Consider the following 19,441-nt stretch of genomic DNA (forward strand, 5'->3'; position numbering starts at 1 on the left):
CCTCAAACAATCACACTTCAAACTCCACTATGGCCAAGACCAACGAGCTGTCCAAGGACACCAGAAACAAAATTGTAGACCTGCACCAGGCTGGGAAGACTAAATCGTCAATAGGCAAGCAGCTTGGTGTGAAGAAATCAACTGTGGGAGCAATTATTTAAAAATGGAAGACATACAAGACCACTAATAATTTCCCTCGATCTGGGGCTCCATGCAAATTATGGCAAGAACGGTGAGCAAAAATCCCAGAACCACACGGGGGGACCTAGTGAATGACCCGCAGAGACCTGGGACCAAAGTAAAAAAGGCTACCATAAGTAACACCTTACACCACCAGGGACTCAAATCATGTAGTGCAAGACGTGTCCTCCTGCTTAAGCCACTATATGTCCGGGCCAGGGCCGGATCATCATTGGCGCTCTTGGAGTGCCTGCTCCGGGCCCCGATCCTGCAGGAGGCCCTCGCTCCGGGCCCCGACCCCGCAGGGGGTCCCCGTCACATTCGGGACATAGGCCATAGCAGTAGATTGTGACCCCCGTCATATTCGGGACATAGGCCATACACTGTATATGGCTGAAGGCTGTATGTCTGTGGAGGAACTGTACTGCACGTAATGTGGGGAGCTATACTGCACCTACTGTGGAGAACTATACTGCACCTAATGTCGAGAACTATACTGCACCAAATGTGGGGGAACTATACTGCACCTAATGTGGGGGAACTGTACTGCACCTAATGTGGTGAGCTATACTGCACCTACTGTGGGAGCTATACTGCACCTAATGTGGGGGAATTATACTGCACCTAATGTGGGGGAACTATACTGCACCTAATGTCCCCGTCACATTCGGGACATAGGCCATAGCAGTAGATTGTGACCCCCGTCACATTCGGGACATAGGCCATACACTGTATATGGCTGAAGGCTGTATGTCTGTGGGGGAACTGTACTGCACCTAATGTGGGGAGCTATACTGCACCTACTGTGGGGGACTATACTGCACCTAATGTGGAGAATAGTGTTGCTCACGAATATTCGCAACGCACATTTTATTCGCGAATATCGCATATTCGCAAATTCGCGAATATTCGCGAATATAGCACTATATATTCGTGATTACGAATATTCGGTTTTTTTTTGTTCTTTTTCCACAGTACACATCACAGTGATCACCCCTCTCTGCTTCCAGCTTGTGTGGTGTAAAGAAGGCTCTAACACTACTGTGTGAGACTGGCATGCGAATTTTCGCATATACGAAAAAATTTGCATATGCTAATTTTCGCATACGCGAATTTTCGCATATGTGAAAATAAAATGCGAATATTACGAATATGCGAATTTAGCGAATATATGAAGAATATTCGTCCATTTATTCGCGAAATATCGCAAATTCGAATATGGCCTATGCCGCTCAACACTAGTGGAGAAATATACTGCACCTAATGTCAAGAACTATACTGCACCTAATGTGGGGGAACTGTACTGCACCTAATGTGGGGAGCGATACTAGACCTAATGGGAGGAACTATACTGCACCTAATGTGGGGGAATTATACTGCACCTATTGTGGAGGAACTATACTGCACCTAATGTGAAGGAACTATACTGCACCTAATGTGGGGGAACTATACCGCACCTAATGTGGGGGAACTATACTGCACCTAATGTGAAGGAACTATATTGCACCTAATGTGGGGCAACTATACTGCACCTAATGTGGAGGAACTATACTGTACCTAATGTGGGGTAACTATACTGCACCTAATGTGGGGGAACTGTACTGCACCTAATGTGGGGAAACTGTACTGCACCTAATGTGGGGGAACTGTACTGTACCTAATGTGGGGTAACTGTACTGCACCTAATGTGGGGGAACTATACTGCACCTAATGTGGCGGAACTATACTGCGCCTAATGTGGGGAACTATACTGCACCTAATGTGGGGGAACTATACTGCACCTAATGTGGGGGGAACTGTACTGCACCTAATGTGGGGGAACTGTACTGCACCTAATGTGGGGGAACTATACTGCACCTAATGTGGGGGGAACTATACTGCACCTAATGTAGGGGAAACTATACTGCACCTAATGTAGAGAACTGTACTGCACCTAATGTAGGGAACTGTACTGCACCTAATGTGGGGAAACTATACAGCATCTAATGTGGGGTAACTATACTGCACCTAATATGGAGGAACTATACTGCACCTAATGTGGGGGAACTATACTGCATCTAATGTGGGGGAACAGTACTGCCAACCTAATGTGGGGGGACGTATACGGCCAACCTAATGTGTGGGGACTTATACTGCCAACCTAATGTGCAGGGACTTATACTGCCAACCTAATTTGCGGGGAAGTATACTGCCAACCTAATGTGCGGGGACTTATACTGCCAACCTAATGTGGGGGAACTACAACCTAATGTGGGGGAACTACAACCTAATGTGGGGGAACTATACAGCCAACCTAATGTGGGGGAACTATACTGCACCTAATGTGGGGGAACTATTGGGGGGGCATCTTAATCTTGCCCTGGTCCGGGTCCGTCTGAAGTTTGCTAGAGAGCGTTTGGATGATCCAGAAGAGGATTGGAAGAATGTCATATGGTTAGATGAAACCAAAGTAGAACTTTTTGTAAAAAACTCAACTCATCGTGTTTAGAGGAGAAAAAATGCTGCATCCAAATGACACCGTACCTACTGTGAAGCATGGGGGTGAAAACATCATGCTTTGGGGCTGTTTTTCTGCAGAGGGACCAGGACTGATCTGTGTAAAGGAAAGAATGAATGGGGCCATGTATCGTGAGGTTTTGAGTGAAAACCTCCTTCCATCAGCAAGGGAATTGAAGATAAAACAGGGCTTGGTCTTTCAGCATGACAATGAGCCCAAATACACTGCCCAGGTAATGAAGGAGTGGCTTCGTAAGAAGCATTTCAAGGTCCTGGAGTGGCCTAGCCAGTCTCCAGATCTCAACTCCCATAGAAAACCTTTGGAGGAAGTGGAAAGTCTGTGTTGACCAGCGACAGCCCCAAAACATCACTGCTCTAGAGGAGATCTACATGGAGGAATGGGCCAAAATACCAGCAACAGTCTGTGAAAACCTTGTGAAGACTTATAGATGTTTGACATCTGTCATTGCCAACAAAGGGTTTATAACAAAGTATTAAGATGAACTTTTGTTATTGACCAAATACTTGTTTTCCACAATAATTTACAAATAAATTCTTAAAAAATCAGACACTGTGATTTTATGGATTTTTTTACTCATTATATCTCTCATAGTTGAGGTATACCTATGATGAAAATGATATATATATATATATATATATATATATATGGTCAAGCAACTGTTTAACCCCTTAAGGATGAGCGCCGTAAATGTACGGCGCTGCTAAGAAGTACTTAGCGCACAGCGCCATACATTTACGGCACAGTTTTCCTGGATCACCACATCTCTGGATGCGGTGATCGGAACGGGATGACTGCTGATATCTATCAGTAGCCATCCCGGAATATCACCCAGGGGGTCCCGGACAATTGCCGGTCAATTCAGACTGGCGATTTGCTGCTATTCCGGGTCAATCGGATCTCTGGTGACCCGGTGACCTGGAAAAAAAGGGTGAATTAGGCTGTCCGAGACGTGATTGATCGGTCAGAACGACAGACCAATCACTGACCTGCTGGGCGGTGATCGGGACGGCGATCGGAGTGGAGATCGGCACCGGCGGGGGTCTCCTACTTTGTCCTGGTCTGGCGGGGATCCCCTCAGGATCGGTGGCGGCGACAGGAGCAGCAGGATCGGTCCATAAGGCAGGAATCAGCGGCGACGGTCTCGACGGCAGGATCCACCTATGATGTATTTCCTTACTTGAGAGAAATTGAGTTACACATTTTGCGGGGATTTTTCTCCTTTTACCCCTTGTAAAATTTCAAAAACTGGGTCTACAAGAACATGAGAGTGTAAAAAATGAAGATTTTGAATTTTCTCCTTCATTTTGCTGCTACTCCTATGAAACACCTAAAGGGTTAACACACTTTCTGAATGTCATTTTGAATACTTTGGGGGGGGGGGGGGGTGAAGTTTTTATAATGGGATCATTTATGGGGAATTTCTAATATGAAGACCCCCTCAAATCCACTTCAAAACTGAATTGGTCCCTGGAAAATTCCAATTTTGAAAATGTTGTGAATAATTGGAAAATTGCTGCTGAACTTTGAAGCCCTCTGATGTCTTCCAAAAGTAAAAACATGTCAACTTTATGATGAAAATATAAAGTAGACATATTGTATATGTGAATCAATGTATAATTTATTTGGAATATCCATTTTCCTTACAAGCAGAGGAAATTTTTATGAAATTTTGGGATTTTTGACCAAGAAAGGATTCAAGTAACGACAAAAATTTACCACTGTGTAAAAGTAGAATATGTCACTAAAAAACATCCCAGAGTTATTAATGCATAAAGTGATAGTGGTCAGAATTGCAAAAAAGGGCTGCGTCCTTAAGGTGAAAAAGGGCTCAGTCCTTAACCTCTTAAGGATCAAGGACGTACTGGTACGTCCTGAGTCCTTTCCCTTTCCATAACGCGGGGCCACGTCGCGTCATAGCTGGTCGGGCCCAGCCTCTAACCACGGACTGCCCAGCCTCTAATCAATGCCTGTTAGCTCAGGGGGCTGTTGGGGATCGCCGCAGCGAAATCGCGGCATCCCGAACAGCTCTGGGACACGAGGAGGGTCTCCTACCTTGCCTCCTGGTGTCCGATCGCCGAATGAATGCTCAGTGCCTGAGATCCAGGCATGAGCAGTCAAGCGGCAGAATCATTGATCACTGGTTTCCTATGAGAAACCAGTGATCAATGTAAAAGATCAGTGTGTGCATTGTTATATCCCCCTATGGGAGCTATAACACTGCAAAAAAAAAGTGAAAACAAAAGTGAATAAAGATCATTTAACCCCTCCCCTAATAAAAGTTTGAATCACCCCCTTTTCCCATAAAAAAACACAATGTAAATAAAAATAAACATATGTGCTATCGTCGTGTGCGGAAATGTCCGAATTATAAAAATATATCATTAATTAAACCGCACGGTTAATGGTGTAAGCGCAAAAAAATTCCAAAGTCCAAAATAGTGTATTTTTGGTACCTTTTTATATCATGAAAAAATGAATAAAAAGCGATCAACAAGTCCGATCAATACAAAAATGGTTCAGCTAAAAACTTCAGATCACGGTGCAAAAAAATGAGCCCTCAAACTGCCCCATATGCAGAAAAAAAAAAAAAGTTATAGGGGTCAGAAAATGACAATTTTAAACGTATACATTTTCCTGTAGTTATGATTTTTTTCAGAAGTATGACAAAATCAAACCTATAAAAGTAGGATATCATTTTAATCGTATGGACCTACAGAATAAAGATAAGGTGACATTTTTTACCGAAAAATGTACTGCATAGAAACAGAAGCCCCGAAAATTTACAAAATGGCGTTTCTTTTTTTCAATTTTGTCTCACAATGATTTTTTTTCCGTTTTGCCGTAGATTTTTGGGTAAAATGACTGATGTTTTTACAAATTAGAATTGGTGGCGCAAAAAATAAGCCATCATATGTATTTTTAGTGCAAAATTGAAAGAGTTATGATTTCTTAAAAGGTAAGGAGGAAAAAATGAAAGTGCAAAAACGGAAAAACCCCTGGTCCTTAAGGGGTTAAGGGGTTAAATATCATATCAAATCACAGCATATGTATTGTGTCAGATGTAACTAGAGATGAGCAAATCGAAGCTGACAAATTCAAATTAGTTACAAATTCATGAAAAATTGGATTTGCAACGAATGTGAATATCGCCGCGATTCTATCGCTTCATTAAACTTCTTTTAATGCGGTCCAGGCTCCAGGGCATCTAAAATGGCATATCCAAATGTGAGGACATGGGGCAAGGAACTCTGGGAAGGTGGGAACGAGGGTAGGCAGGATGACCCTGAATCACATGCAGGATGCAGCCTATCAGCAGCCAGTCACCCCTGTGATGTCACAGCCCGATATAATCGGCAGCCATATTCCGGCTCGTCACTTCATCCTTTCACTGTAGAGAGATAGGACAGTGCTGTGTGTTACACAGACAAGCTTTTTACAGCAGTGTTTCACCTCATAGTCATGTCAGCATTCTGGTGGACAGAGAGCAGTGCATTTTTCACAGTTTTTTTTTTATACTGCAGCCATTAACCTCCCAGTCACTTTCTACAGAAGTGTATTACAGAGAGCAGGGCAGAGAGGGCCTCCACTGCACAGACAAGTCTCAGTGCCCCTTCAGCATATTATGTGTGCAGGGCACGGCGGTATCATGCTGTTCTTCACCTGGTTTGCCTTGGCAAACGGAGTCACACAGGGGAGGAACTGCTAAAAGTAATTCATAACAAAATCGAAGCCTGGCTTACTCCAGGAAAACTGAAAATGGGAACCATGGTGACTGACAACGGGAAGAACTTCTTGTCTGCTCTGAGACAAGGAAGGCTGAGCCATGGCACACATGTTCAGTCTGGTTGTCAAGCGGTTCCTGAAGTGTTCCCCCCATTTTCATGGCAAAAGGCAAGGAAACTTTGCATTCACTTCAGCCACTCGTGCCCTGCAAAGCACACCTTCCTTGAGCTGCAGTGTCAGAACGGTATCCCCCAACATAGTCCCATTTGCGAGGAATTCCACCCTCCATATGTTGGACAGACTATACGAACAGAGAAAAGCCATCACCGATTTCTTGATGATCCAAGTGGATAGGGGGGCTCCCCTGTGTAACTTCAATGTGAACCAGTGGCAGCCTATATGTGACACCTGCCCTTTGTCAGGCCCTTTGAGGAAGCCACATTATTAGTCAGTCGCCAGGATTACGGGATGAACTACATCATTCCACTGCTTCATTTCCTACAACACATGAAAAGCTGTCCTGCCCGTCCAGTAGTGTGCCATCAGAGCGGGTGTTTAGTGCGGCGGGGGCCATAGTCACCCCAAGGAGAACTCGTCTGTCCACAAAAAATTTGGAGAGACTGACCTTTGTGAAGATGAATCAGGCATGGATCAGACAGGATTTCCACCCACCAATGCCTGATGCATCAGAGTAGATTGACCATGGTGACACACCAACACTTCAGAAATATGGATAGTGCCAAACAGATTTAAGGCACTGCTCCCCAGTTACAAACATTCCTCTGCATCAGACCTTTTTTCACCCACCTTCGTCACCAGTTACTGGAATTGCCACCCACCACACCACTCTGTCACCGGGTCACTTTCAGGACTCCTGATTCTGCCACCTCCAGGCTGTCTTATTCTGCCACAATATGGTCTCCACATGCTTCTGCCAACTCCAGGCTATGCCATTCAGCCACTATATGGTCTCCTAATCTTCCGCCAACTCCAGGCTGTGCCATTCAGCCACTATATGTTCTACTCATGCTGCTGCCAACTCGAGGCTGTGCCTTTTAGCCACTATATGTTCTACTCATGCTGCCGCCAACTCCAGGCTGTGCCATTCAGCCACTATATGGTTTCCTGATCTGCCGCCAACTCCAGGCTGTGCCATTCAGCCACTATATGTTAAACTCATGCTACCGCCAACTCCAGGCTGTACCATTCAGCCACTATATGTTCTACTCATGCTGCCACAAACTCCAGGCTGTGCCATTCAGCCACTATATGGTCTCCTGATCTGCCGCCAACTTCAGGCTGTGCCATTCAGCCACTATATGGTTTACTGATGCTGCTGGGCCTGGGACATTACCTACCAAGTTTTATGATAGCACTAGCTTCCATAAATCTTCAATTAAAATTTAAAAATTCATCTTTTAATCTTAGGGATTGTGAGGCCCTATGGTCTCCTCATGCTGCCGAGAGCTGCAGGCTGTGTCATTCAGCCACTATATGGCTTACTGATGCTGGTGGGCCTGGGACATTGCCTACAAATGTTTATGGTAGCACTAGCTACCATAAATCTTATATTTAAATGATAAAATTCATCTTTAAATCTTAGGGATTGTGGGGCTCTATGGTCTCCTCATGCGCCGCGAGCTGCAGGCTGGGTTGTTCTGCCACTATATGGTCTCCTCTTGCTGCTGCCAATTTCAGGCTGTGTCATTCTGCCAGATTATGTTCTCCTCATGCTGCTGCCACCTCCTTATTAGTTTGAGTTTTGTGGTCATACAACATCAGTTCAGAGTAAACACCAGGACATTGAACTTGAAAATCTAATATAAATCTTAAATTTAAATTTAAAAGAATCAATGCAATTTTTTCCAGACTGAGGCCCTATGGAATTATCACAAGAATCCAATGAAACAACTTGGAGTGATAACAATGAACCATAACTGATTAAATGAAACATTCACACTTTCACAGTCAGGAGGGGAGCTGAGAGGCAGGGGCAGGAACAGGTAGTATCTCACCTGGCGGAGGACTGCCAGCTAGATTTTAAGATACAAGTAAGAGCTTTTTCACTGCAGCCACTTCTAGCTTTATGCGCCCACTTATCCAATGGCACATAATGCAGTCCCTTCCTTTTCAAGTCTACACTCAGAGTATGGGGGTTCTGAGAGGCAGGGGCTGGAACAGGTGGTAGCTCACCTCACGGCGCACCACCAGCTCGATGCTCACCAGAATGGGTAATCAAAAAATTTGAATAAATTTAAATTAAATTTAATTAAAATTACATAAAAAATCTGCCACATCCAGACGCTCTACGGCAGTGATTCTAATAGCGATGCCTGTAATCTGCCTGTCATACTGAATAACAGTATTATTTCACTAACACAGCACACTCCCTATGTGTGTTCGGACAAAGCAAAGTGTTCTACACCACTATTGAGGCTCTCTGTAGGCCGGAAATAGCCATTTTTAATAGTGATTCACCAAAATAAAATTCGGACCGGACCAAATATTTTCGGAAAATTCGGCAAATCTGCCGAATAAAATTTTTCATAAATTCACTCATCTTTAGATGTAAAATAAGGCCAATCAGACCCTCCAATACAAAGTCACATACCAGGAAGTTGTAGTATTAATCTGGCATTACATTTAGGGTGCTAAAATCCACTACTGCCGATACCTGCCTTAGTGGGCCTGTTCCATGGTAAGCCCCAAATCACAATTAGCAATATCTTATAGGTATAGGTATGAATGACACATTAACATTAACAAAGTTATGAATAAAGGTGTAATGTGTAATGGCACAGTCCGACGATGATACTTTTGATGTCCCATGCGTTAACACTACCTCTGTGACTATGTCCATTTGTTCATGGTGCATGACAGGAGGCCGCCTATAGAGTCTGATTCTAGTTTTAACCAATTTTCTCTGTAACACAACGGATGCATATATACAGTGGGTGATATAAGTATTGAACACGTTACCCTTTTTCTCACTAAACATATTTCCAAAGGTGCTATTGATATGAAATTGTCATCAGATGTCAGTAATCCATTCACACAAAGTACCCATAACAAATAAGATGAGAAATTAAGTTATGTTTAATAATATGGAATGACAGGGAAAAAGTATTGGGTTTTATTACACGCACATTTGTAAGCTTTTAAATGCACTAATATATATATATATATATATATATATATATATATATATATATATATATATATATATATATACAGTTATTTTAGCAAGAATCTTAACAGAGTTTTTGTATCAATATATTTAATACATTCTGTAGCCTCAGAGAACATTGCAAATTAAAGAATTTACAGATGCAGGAAACAGGTCAGTTTAGGATAGTTTAAGATAATAAGACAATCATAGAGATAAAAGTAAACAAGGAAATGTGGATCTTTCATTACAGGCACTTTACACAGACTTTGCTTTTACTTTCACGCATAAATTCAATATTTAGTCAAATCCTCTCAGGAAAATCCTTTCAGGAAACAAGGAAAATCTAGTGCAATTAAAGCCAATTCTTCACCTACATCACTCAGTCTACCTTTTATACATAACCCAGCCTTCAGGGTGTAAGATGCAAGAAATCCTTTACCACCTATAGGAGTAACGTTGATCAGTCAGCACCAGTGTAACATGAGCAATGTACAGCACAATACTTTGATACTATTCACAACGCTCCCAAAATCTGCATGGGTAAGTTCATATCTATGAAAGGGCAGAGAAAATCTGCAGCTCAATAAATTTCACTCAGGAGCAGAAGATGGAATGATGAATAAATAGGTCGATGTGTTATACTGATTTCCACACAGCTTTCCCAGTAGTAGAAAATAAGTAAAAATATTTATTAAAAAAAAATTCAAATAAACCACGGCCCAGTATGTTGCACTCCTTAATATGAGAATATCCCATAAACTTTTGTATAAGCACATGGTGGGGCTCAAAGAAAAAGGAGAAGCATTTGGCTTTTGAGCTCAAATTTACCTGGAATATTTCCCTGAGGTATCAGTACAATGGAAACTTCTAAACAAATGACCCCATTTTTTAAATTATACCCCTCCAAGAATTTAACGAGGGCTTTTGTGATCACTTTGACAGTACTTGAGTTTTCAGAATGTAATGCAAAGCATTACACTTATGCCATTTCAGTGCTTAATATTTTGTGCCTTTAGTGTACCACAATACCCAGATTTGGCCGTTGAGGATAGTGGGGACATAACTGGAAATTGTCATCATTGACAAAAAATTTTATGGGTTGTAAGCTTCTGTCATATTTAATTGAGTAGTGGATGAAATAATCTTTCAGGGGTGGGGTCACTAGGGGCAAGGTACTGGCCATTGTTGCTGAAACGTGGGATTTGTAACAGTGCTCCATAGCGAGTTCAAATAGCATAACATATAATACATAATTTCATTGAATCAATGGTGAGAAGGAACCCCCACTCCTTGTGGCATTGGTGGGATGCCACATCTGGCCACTTGCAGGGTTCCTGGCCAGATACTGAGATGCGTAGAAAATGGTTTGTGTAACCAATAAATGGGATGTCATTAAAATATATATATTTTGTTTTGCATATGATAGAGCAGGTAAAATAAATAAGATTTGTAATTTACTTCCTGTAAAAAAATATATATTTTTATTTCACTTTCATGGCCTTATAAATCGGGCCACTAGGGGTCTCCCTTCTGATCCAGACCGCATTCCGTCTGCTCAAAAGCACACACTTTGGTCTCCTGCTGGACTGGCAGTAGACCAAACTCAGTGCGGTCTGGCCATAGGCAGTGAATAGCACTCCCTCTCTGCCTGTGTATGAAACAGGGTAGTGAGTTCTATTCAATACAGTCTGTACCAGAAGGAAGACCCAGATTTATAAGACCATGAAAGTGACATTAAAAATATTTTTTTTTTACAGGGAGTAAATTACAAATCTTATTTACGGTATTTTACCTGTTCTATCATTTTCAGGAAAAACATTTTAATGACAGTGCCCATTTAAGTTTACTGACTCATCTGTGAAAAAAAAAAGCATCCAGTTCCCTGTTCCCAGTGTTATAAATAAATTAGAATTTGGGGAGAAAACATAGTTTGGGGAATCTAATTGGAGTCACTTGACCGAGTATGCCTTTGTGGGGGGTCCTCACTAGATAAGTCAGTGTTTAGGAAATGTTCCTCACTGGCTGTTTTTGAACACAACATGGCATAATGTCTAACTAACCATAGTACACCAGGCAAATTATAGTTTTCTGACTACCAAAACAGCACCTGAAATGTCAGCACAAAAACAGCCCCTTATTTTCAGCACACACTTTTACAGACATATGCGAATGTTATGTTATCCATAATATAACCTACCTAAATAGGCTAAGTAAACATTCATAACTTTCTATATATACTTTTTTATTTATTTTTTTACAATTTTTTTGTTTTAACTTTTTTTATTTTAAGACGAAACAACCAAACTACTGAAACGTCAACACAAAAAACATCACCGGAAAAGTCAGCACACATTTTTACAGGTGTATGTGTGTGCGTACAACGGAAGGGGGTTATAAGGTTGTTGATGGGGTAAATAAGAAATTTGGATGTTTTGGGGGACACAGATCAGTTACACAGCTCAGTTTCCCTCATTACTTTGACTGCACTGTGAAGGGTAAGTCTGGATTCTCTGAATAATCACAGTGATCAGGGGTGGGGTCTATTGCAGCTGTTGTCACTGTTCTGACATGTAGTGGGCCAACCACATGCTGCTGCATTGATTTATAGGAAACACAGTTCATGCCTGATTACATGTCAAATGTTGTGTAAAATGACAGTAGTGCTTTAATGTTGGTTTTGTAGGTGGAGTAGGCATACATCAAAGGCATCTTTGAGGGGGGATGTAATATATATATATATATATATATATATATATATATATATATAGATAGATATTAAAACACAAGAGAGAAAAAGGCGCGCACCTAGTGCAGATTACCTAGGTAAATAATTGGAATAAGGAAAAGAGCCGTTAGGATGGCCCCTCACCTTATGATGTTATGCAGAGAGCATAACATCTAATGTAGCATATAGTAGAGATAGCAGCCTCTGAGTCCCTCCGGTCGTCTGGTGCAGGAAACCGGTAACATCAAACACAAGTAGGATAGGAAAAACGGGACGTAAAATAGGGTGCTGAACTCAGACAGTATGGTCAATCCATTTATTGGAATGTTGCAACGCTAAAACACACAGAGAGCGTTTCCAGCCCGAACTGGGCTCTTCGTCAGGCAATAACAATACACATGGAATACGCAGTTATATAGGAATGATAATAAAACACTTCCAGGTTGAATCACAATGCCATCAAACGGAAGCAAAATGAAATATACCATAAAAACAAAATTAAAATAGAATAAAACCCGAATGAAAATAACTAGATTAAAATATATCGTATACAAGATATATAAAATCTGGATAAACACAAAATATTTGTAAAATTTAGAATACCAGTAACTGTCAGAATTAAACAGATACTCAAAGACAAGCGCATGCGCAATGGTACAGACCGAATCACCTAACGTGACCAGCCAAAAGAACGCATATTAATACTGAATTGCGGAAAACCGCAAGAAAGACAGTGTGGGAATTCATACTATAACTCCTCGGACCTCATTAAGACCATGGGGAGACAGCGTGTGCATGCGATAAATCCAAAACAGGCGCTTAAGTTGTTCGAATTAAGATACTGGAGAAAATGCTAAATAGCTTCTTCTGGTCCCTTCCATACAAAAAAGAGGTTGTCTATATATCTGTAATATGTCACAATATTCTGCATGACCGATGGATTATTCCAAATATGTTCTGTCTCGAGAGCCCCCATAAAAAACATTAGCATAAATAGGTGCGACTCTGGACCTCATCGATGGGGATGGATGCAGAATATTGCGACATATTACAGATATATAGACAACCTATTTTTTGTATGAAAGGGACCAGAAGAAGCTATTTTGCAGTTTCTCCAGTATCTTAATCAAAATACTTGGGGATTATCCTTCACACTGGATTACAATAATACCAGTATCAATTTTTTAGACGTCTGTTTTTCACATGATGACACCACTTTCCATACCTCTACTTTTTTTTTAAAACAGTTGATGCAAATAGTTACTTAGGTTTTAACAGTGCACATTTAAAAAAATGGCTGGTCAACATACCTTATAGCCAATATAAGCGCATACGCAAAAACTGTTCTAATTTTAATGTTTTTAAAGAACAGTCTCAACTTTTACGTACTCGCTTTAAAGAAAAACATTATCCCGAAAGAATTTTTAATGATGCAAATAACCACACAAAAAATCTTGCACAGAGTGTATGTTAACAGACCAAAGCCAAAACTAGGCACCTTAGATTCTTCAGACAGTTAATATTCTTCAAATCTTATTACTACATTCAGCAGAGACTCCAAACTACTCAAAAAAATTGTTTCACAGCATTGGCATATATTACAAGCAGATCCTTATCTCTTGAAAATACCTCCTACATGACCGGGCTTTATATATAGAAGAGCACCATCTTTAAAAACTATTTTGGGTCACAGCCAAATAAAAAAACTGTGCAAAAATCTAAAACAGTCCAATGGGATCTTGGGTTTTCCACTGAAAAATGGCAGTTGCAAATGTAAAAAACCTCGTTGCATGTGTTGTCAACAAATAACACATGGACGTACAACAGCCATTTCCACTTCTACTAATGAAGAATTTACTATTAAATTTCACCTTACTTGCCAGACGGAATATGTTATATACATGATTCAGTCTCCCAATTGCCCTCTGCAATATATTGGCCGCACAAATCTCCCCTTACACTTATGTCTCAACCAATACCGACAGAATATAAAGAAAAAATATTTATTACATGGAGTGTCAAAACATTTGTATTTAGCTCACCCAGATGGCGATCATCTCATCTCCATCACTCCGGCGACCGCTAGCAACAGATTCAAACAACTTAAGCGCCTGGAAATGTTTTGGATTTATCGCATGCACACACTGTCTCCCCATGGTCTTAATGAAATGGTTTTAATGGAAAAGTTTCCATCCAAGACCTCTGAAAAACAGTATACCCATAGGCCAGTACCTCAGAGCCAAACGTAACAGTTCAAATGAAGCTGCTTTCTTGGAGGAGAGCAAACTCCTATACCATCGATTTATAGCCAGGGGTTACCCCAAAAAGATCCTGCATCATGCTTTTGCGAGGGCCAGAGACACCCCAAGGGTTGATTTATTGAGACCAAAAAAAATTGGTGAACAACCACGAATAGTGAGATGTATAGGAACCTTCGATCAAAGCAATAAGCAGGTTCTAGAGATTCTCAAAAAATACTGGCCGATCCTTTTAGAGGATAATGATCTTAAGGAGGTACTTACCATGGGCCCAAGTGTGACCTATCGTAGAGGCAGAAATGTGAGGGAGTGTCTGGTCACTATAAAGAAGAGAAAACGGAAACAATGTGGTTACAATCAAAAGTAAAAGGATCCTATCCATGTGGAGGATGCAATTTCTGTAAATTTATGCCCAAGAAAAAAGAATTTGTTAACGTCACAGATGGACGTAAATATGAAATAAGAGAATTTATCAACTGTCAGACGACCGGAGTAGTTTACATAGCGGAATGCGGATGCCCAAAGATGTATGCTACACAACAGCTGAGAAGGAGAATTTCCAAACACCTTAGTACAATCAGAACGGGTGTGGATACCCCTCTAGCTAGACACATCCGTGAGATACATAGGGGAGATATGTCAAATTTAAAGTTTTGGGGTTTCCTTAAACCCCGTCTGGGTCTGAGAGAAGGAAATCTAGACAAAAAATTGTTAAGAGATGAGGCGACATGGATATATAGGTTAAAAACTCTCAGTCCATTTGGACTTAATGAAGGGTTGCTTTTTCTGCCTTCCTCTAAAATTGCCTGCCTATCATTCAATCAACATATTATATCTCAATATTTCACAAATTTAATAACAGTCTACACAAAGAGCAGATGTTGAGTCGTGAGCAGCATAGGAGGATTAGAACCCGGCATTAAATGAACAACCTATGAAGCAGGTTGTCCTGATACCAATCAAGTACAGGCTCTGCTAGATCTAAATATTATTTGTCCTTTAATCTTACAAAAAATTACAATGACTACCTAATCCTAATACCATTTAATAATACTTAAATATTTAAATAGAGACCCTTTGAGCATGATATATGGAAAAAAATATGGATTTAGCCGATTTAATACTTACTTATGGGGTGGAGACGTGATGGGGCGCGGTGTTCCCCTCCAGCAAATGTGGAGGTGTTGAAGAACAGGTTCATCTGAATAAGAAAGAAAAAGAGAAAAAAAGAGAAAATATGATGGAAAACAATCGATTACTATTAAAAAAATTCCTTTAGGACATAATAAAAACAAGCTCAACCCCTTCCCCCTTAGCAGTCACTTTCGTGTTCACTTGCTTTTAAAATTATTGACATAAATATGTTTAAAATGTAATATAAAAAAACTACCACTAGGTGGCTCTGTTCTGTTCCCTGCTGCAGTTAATACAGTGAGTTTGGTCTCCTCCCGGCCTGGTAGGAGACCAAACTCAGGAAGTGCTTCTCTGCAATGAGCTTGATTGACAGCTACACAGAAAGCTGCATAGACTGAAACCTGCAGGAAAGCCTCACTGAATATTGCACAGACTGAATCATGCACAGAGCCTGAGGTCTTCTATTCATCATAGAACTGCAAACATGTGAGGGCGGAAGTGGTCCCCCAGCAGGCTTTAGTGATGTCATGCCTGCTGGGAAACGGCCACTTTCTCCTGCCGGGAAATTGCACTATGCGAGCAAGAAAAAAGGTAAGATACACTGCTTTTTAAAGCTCTGAAATAGTTTAAGGGCAGGAGGGGTGTTAGGAATCGTTATGGAAAATAGCCTGAGGTAGTTGAGAACAGTTTATTTGGTGACAGGTACTCTTTTTATAATATTTGGCTGGAATGTTCAATATGAAGGATACCTTCATTCATCCATGAATGAAAATTAATTTGAATTTAGCAAGATGAAAGTACTGAAATAAAATAGCCATTATATTATTAAAAAAGATCTTCCATTCTGTTACTTCTATTGTCCAGAAACCTTGAAATCAAAAAACTATTAGAGAAAATTTTTATGTTAAATTATCATGTGGTTTCACATAAAGGTAAGGGAAAAAAATAAATGGCTATTTCATGTAATGGCATGGAAGTTTGACAATTTCTCATATTTATAAGAAAAAGGAGGTGGTTATACCCATGTAAAATACTTTGATAAAGTGAATAGATGAAGCAGACAGAGCTGAGTGTATAATGAAATTCTAGTAACTGCAATAAAGGCAAAGTACAACAGAGCGCTAGGGGCTGGGCCCATTTTACATTTGCTATAAGGCTCTACAATTCTTGTATACAGATCGGCCATATGCTGACCCATCATTTTTAACTACCAGTCTTCTAAATTAGGGTGCAATTACTGTATTAGCTATATGGGGACCATGCCCCCTTCTCATTCATTTGAATGAGCCGGCCGGAGTCCAACAGTTACTCCGACTGGCTAATTTTTGCCCTGTATCCAGTTTTCTGACCAGACCTATAACCGTAGTTTACCACAGTTTTAGGACCGGTCAGAAAAACGGATATAGGGCAAAACTGAGCCGACCGGAGTCACTATCTGACTCCGGTCGGCTCATTCAAATAAATAAAAAGGGGGCACCCGGATTTCACTCACCCCAGCTGGATCCGGTCCCCGTATAAATAAGACATGGTGTGAATGCACCATTATCCATCATGCCAGTTGTTTCAAAAGTTTAAATCTTGTTTTGTTTTTGTTACAATAAACCCACAAGGTTATGACAAGCTAAATTTTGGTCTCTCACTGCTGTTAGTACGCCCCTGAGCACACTATCCATAGTGCACAGCTGTTTCTTATTCTCTCCATTTCAGATAGTTGTACCAGAGCTGGACTATTTGCCAATAGTACTCACACAGGTACTTATTTTCCCTTACTGCATGACCAGTCACAGGACCGTACATATGCCTTTGTTCATCAGTGCATCTCAGCAAGGAAGGAGTTACATTAAAAAAGTAACCTTGGTCTTACCAGTGAACAGCTCCTGCTGATGATGATGAGGAGGAGGAGGAGAAGGACAAGCTAAAGAGAAGTGGTATAGAGAATGAAAGCAAGGAAAGGATTAAATCACAAAACAATCCTGGTCTAAAAAAGGAACTACTGCTGTTGACAAGTCAAACAAGAGTCACTGCTCAAAATGTATGGACTGCAAGAAATAAGGGGAAAGCTGTGATTTTACCTTTTAGGCACAGTGTGGATCTTCTGAAGGATAAAAATGGGTCAGTTTCTAAGACACAGCCAAGTCTTTCTCTGTCTTTCTTTCTCTCTCCCAATCTCCCACTCTCTCCTGCACATAACGTTAGCTAAGTTCAACCCCAACCTGTTTTCCTCTTGGTCTCTTTGCAGCTAGAAATGGACTAAGCCTAGCAAGAGGCAGTGCATAGCAAGTTACAGGTGAGTGCAAAATTTACAGCCAAGTCTTTAAGACTTTTGGTAAATTATGTGATTTAACAAACAAGTAAATAGAGGGAAGTTGTTTAACCCCTTAAAGGGGTACTCCAGCGCTAAGACATCTTATCCCCTATCCAAATGATAGGGGAAAAGGTGCCTGATCGCGGGGGTCCCACCGCTGGGGACCCCCATGATCTTGCACGCAGCACCCCGTTACAATCATGTTCGCTCCAGGTCTGATTACTGGCGATCACTCTATGGGAGGGGGCGTGACAGGGGATTTTTCAAATTTTTTAAAACTTTTATATATTTTTTTATTTTTACACATTTTATGTTCCCATAGGGGACTATTCTTAGCAATCATTTAATTGCTAGAACGGTTCGGTGCTATGCATAGGCATTGTATTAGGCAAGTATTATCGGTGATCTTCAGCGACCCCAGGAGATCAGTGGAGGCAAGTGAGGCGACCTCTGGCTGCCATTTTGGATGATCAGATCCCTGATCATACATCAGATTGCCCGCATTGCCGCAGATGCTGTGATCTGTACTGATCACGGCATCTGAGAGGTTAATGGTGGACATCAGCATGATTGTTGATGTCCGCCATTACCAGAAGGTCCCTGGCTGCTGATAGCAGCTGGTACCTGCTGTGTATGAAGCGAGCACCGATCTGGTGCTTGCGTCATGTACAGGATGCAATTGTACGTCCTGATGCATTAACCCCTTAATGACAATGGACATAAATGTACATCATGATGATGTGGTACTTAATGCACCATGACGTACATTTATGCCATGTACATGACGCGAGCACCGTAGCCAGGGACCCGCTGGTAATGGCGGACATCAGCGATTGACCACACAGATGCCTTGATCAATACAGTGTGGCACTTGAAATGGAGGATTGGATCGCCCGCAGCGCTGCCGCAGGGATCCGATCAACCAGCATGGCGGCTGGAGGTCCCCTCACCTGCCTTCGGCCATCTCCAGGGGTCTTTTGCTCTGGTCTCTGCCTATGCATAGCACTAAACAGTATTAAAAAAAAAAAATACTAAACAGTATTAGCAATAAAATGATTGCTATAAATAGTCCCCTATGGGGACATAAAAAGTATAAAAAATAAAAAAAAAGTTAAAAAATTAGAAAAATCCCCTCACCATTAAAAATGTAAATCGTCTCTTTTTCCCATTTTTGGTATTTGGTATTTCCACATGCGTAAATGTCCGAACTATCAAAATGTTATGTTAATTATACCATATGGTGAACGGCGTAAACGTAAAAAAAAATATTGTCACATTTTATTCCCAATTTTTTTTTTTTTTTTATAAAAAGTGATTACAAAATAAAATAAAAGCAAAACTGGTACTGATAAAAACTACAGATCACGGCGCAAAAAATGAGTCCTCATATAGTCCCGTATACAGAAAAATTAGAAAGTTATAGGTGGTC

The 19,441-nt window shown here is 41.0% G+C and overlaps 2 long non-coding RNA genes across 2 annotated transcripts in view; one reads left to right on the forward strand and one right to left on the reverse strand.

Moving 5' to 3' along the window:
- Positions 1-17,620, reverse strand: part of LOC130311431 (uncharacterized) — a 43,318-nt gene extending 25,698 nt beyond the window's left edge. Inside the window, exons 1-3 of the long non-coding RNA XR_008859797.1 lie at positions 17,572-17,620; positions 15,702-15,774; positions 14,838-14,893 (exon numbers count right to left, since the gene is read on the reverse strand). This is a non-coding gene — a long non-coding RNA (uncharacterized LOC130311431). The remainder of the gene's footprint in view (positions 1-14,837; positions 14,894-15,701; positions 15,775-17,571) is intronic.
- Positions 1-19,441, forward strand: part of LOC130311420 (uncharacterized) — a 150,500-nt gene that overhangs the window by 5,655 nt on the left and 125,404 nt on the right. The window contains exon 2 of the long non-coding RNA XR_008859796.1: positions 17,947-17,994. This is a non-coding gene — a long non-coding RNA (uncharacterized LOC130311420). The remainder of the gene's footprint in view (positions 1-17,946; positions 17,995-19,441) is intronic.

The sequence above is a fragment of the Hyla sarda genome, chromosome 1, assembly GCF_029499605.1.
Source record: "Hyla sarda isolate aHylSar1 chromosome 1, aHylSar1.hap1, whole genome shotgun sequence".
Classification (NCBI taxonomy): domain Eukaryota; kingdom Metazoa; phylum Chordata; class Amphibia; order Anura; family Hylidae; genus Hyla; species Hyla sarda.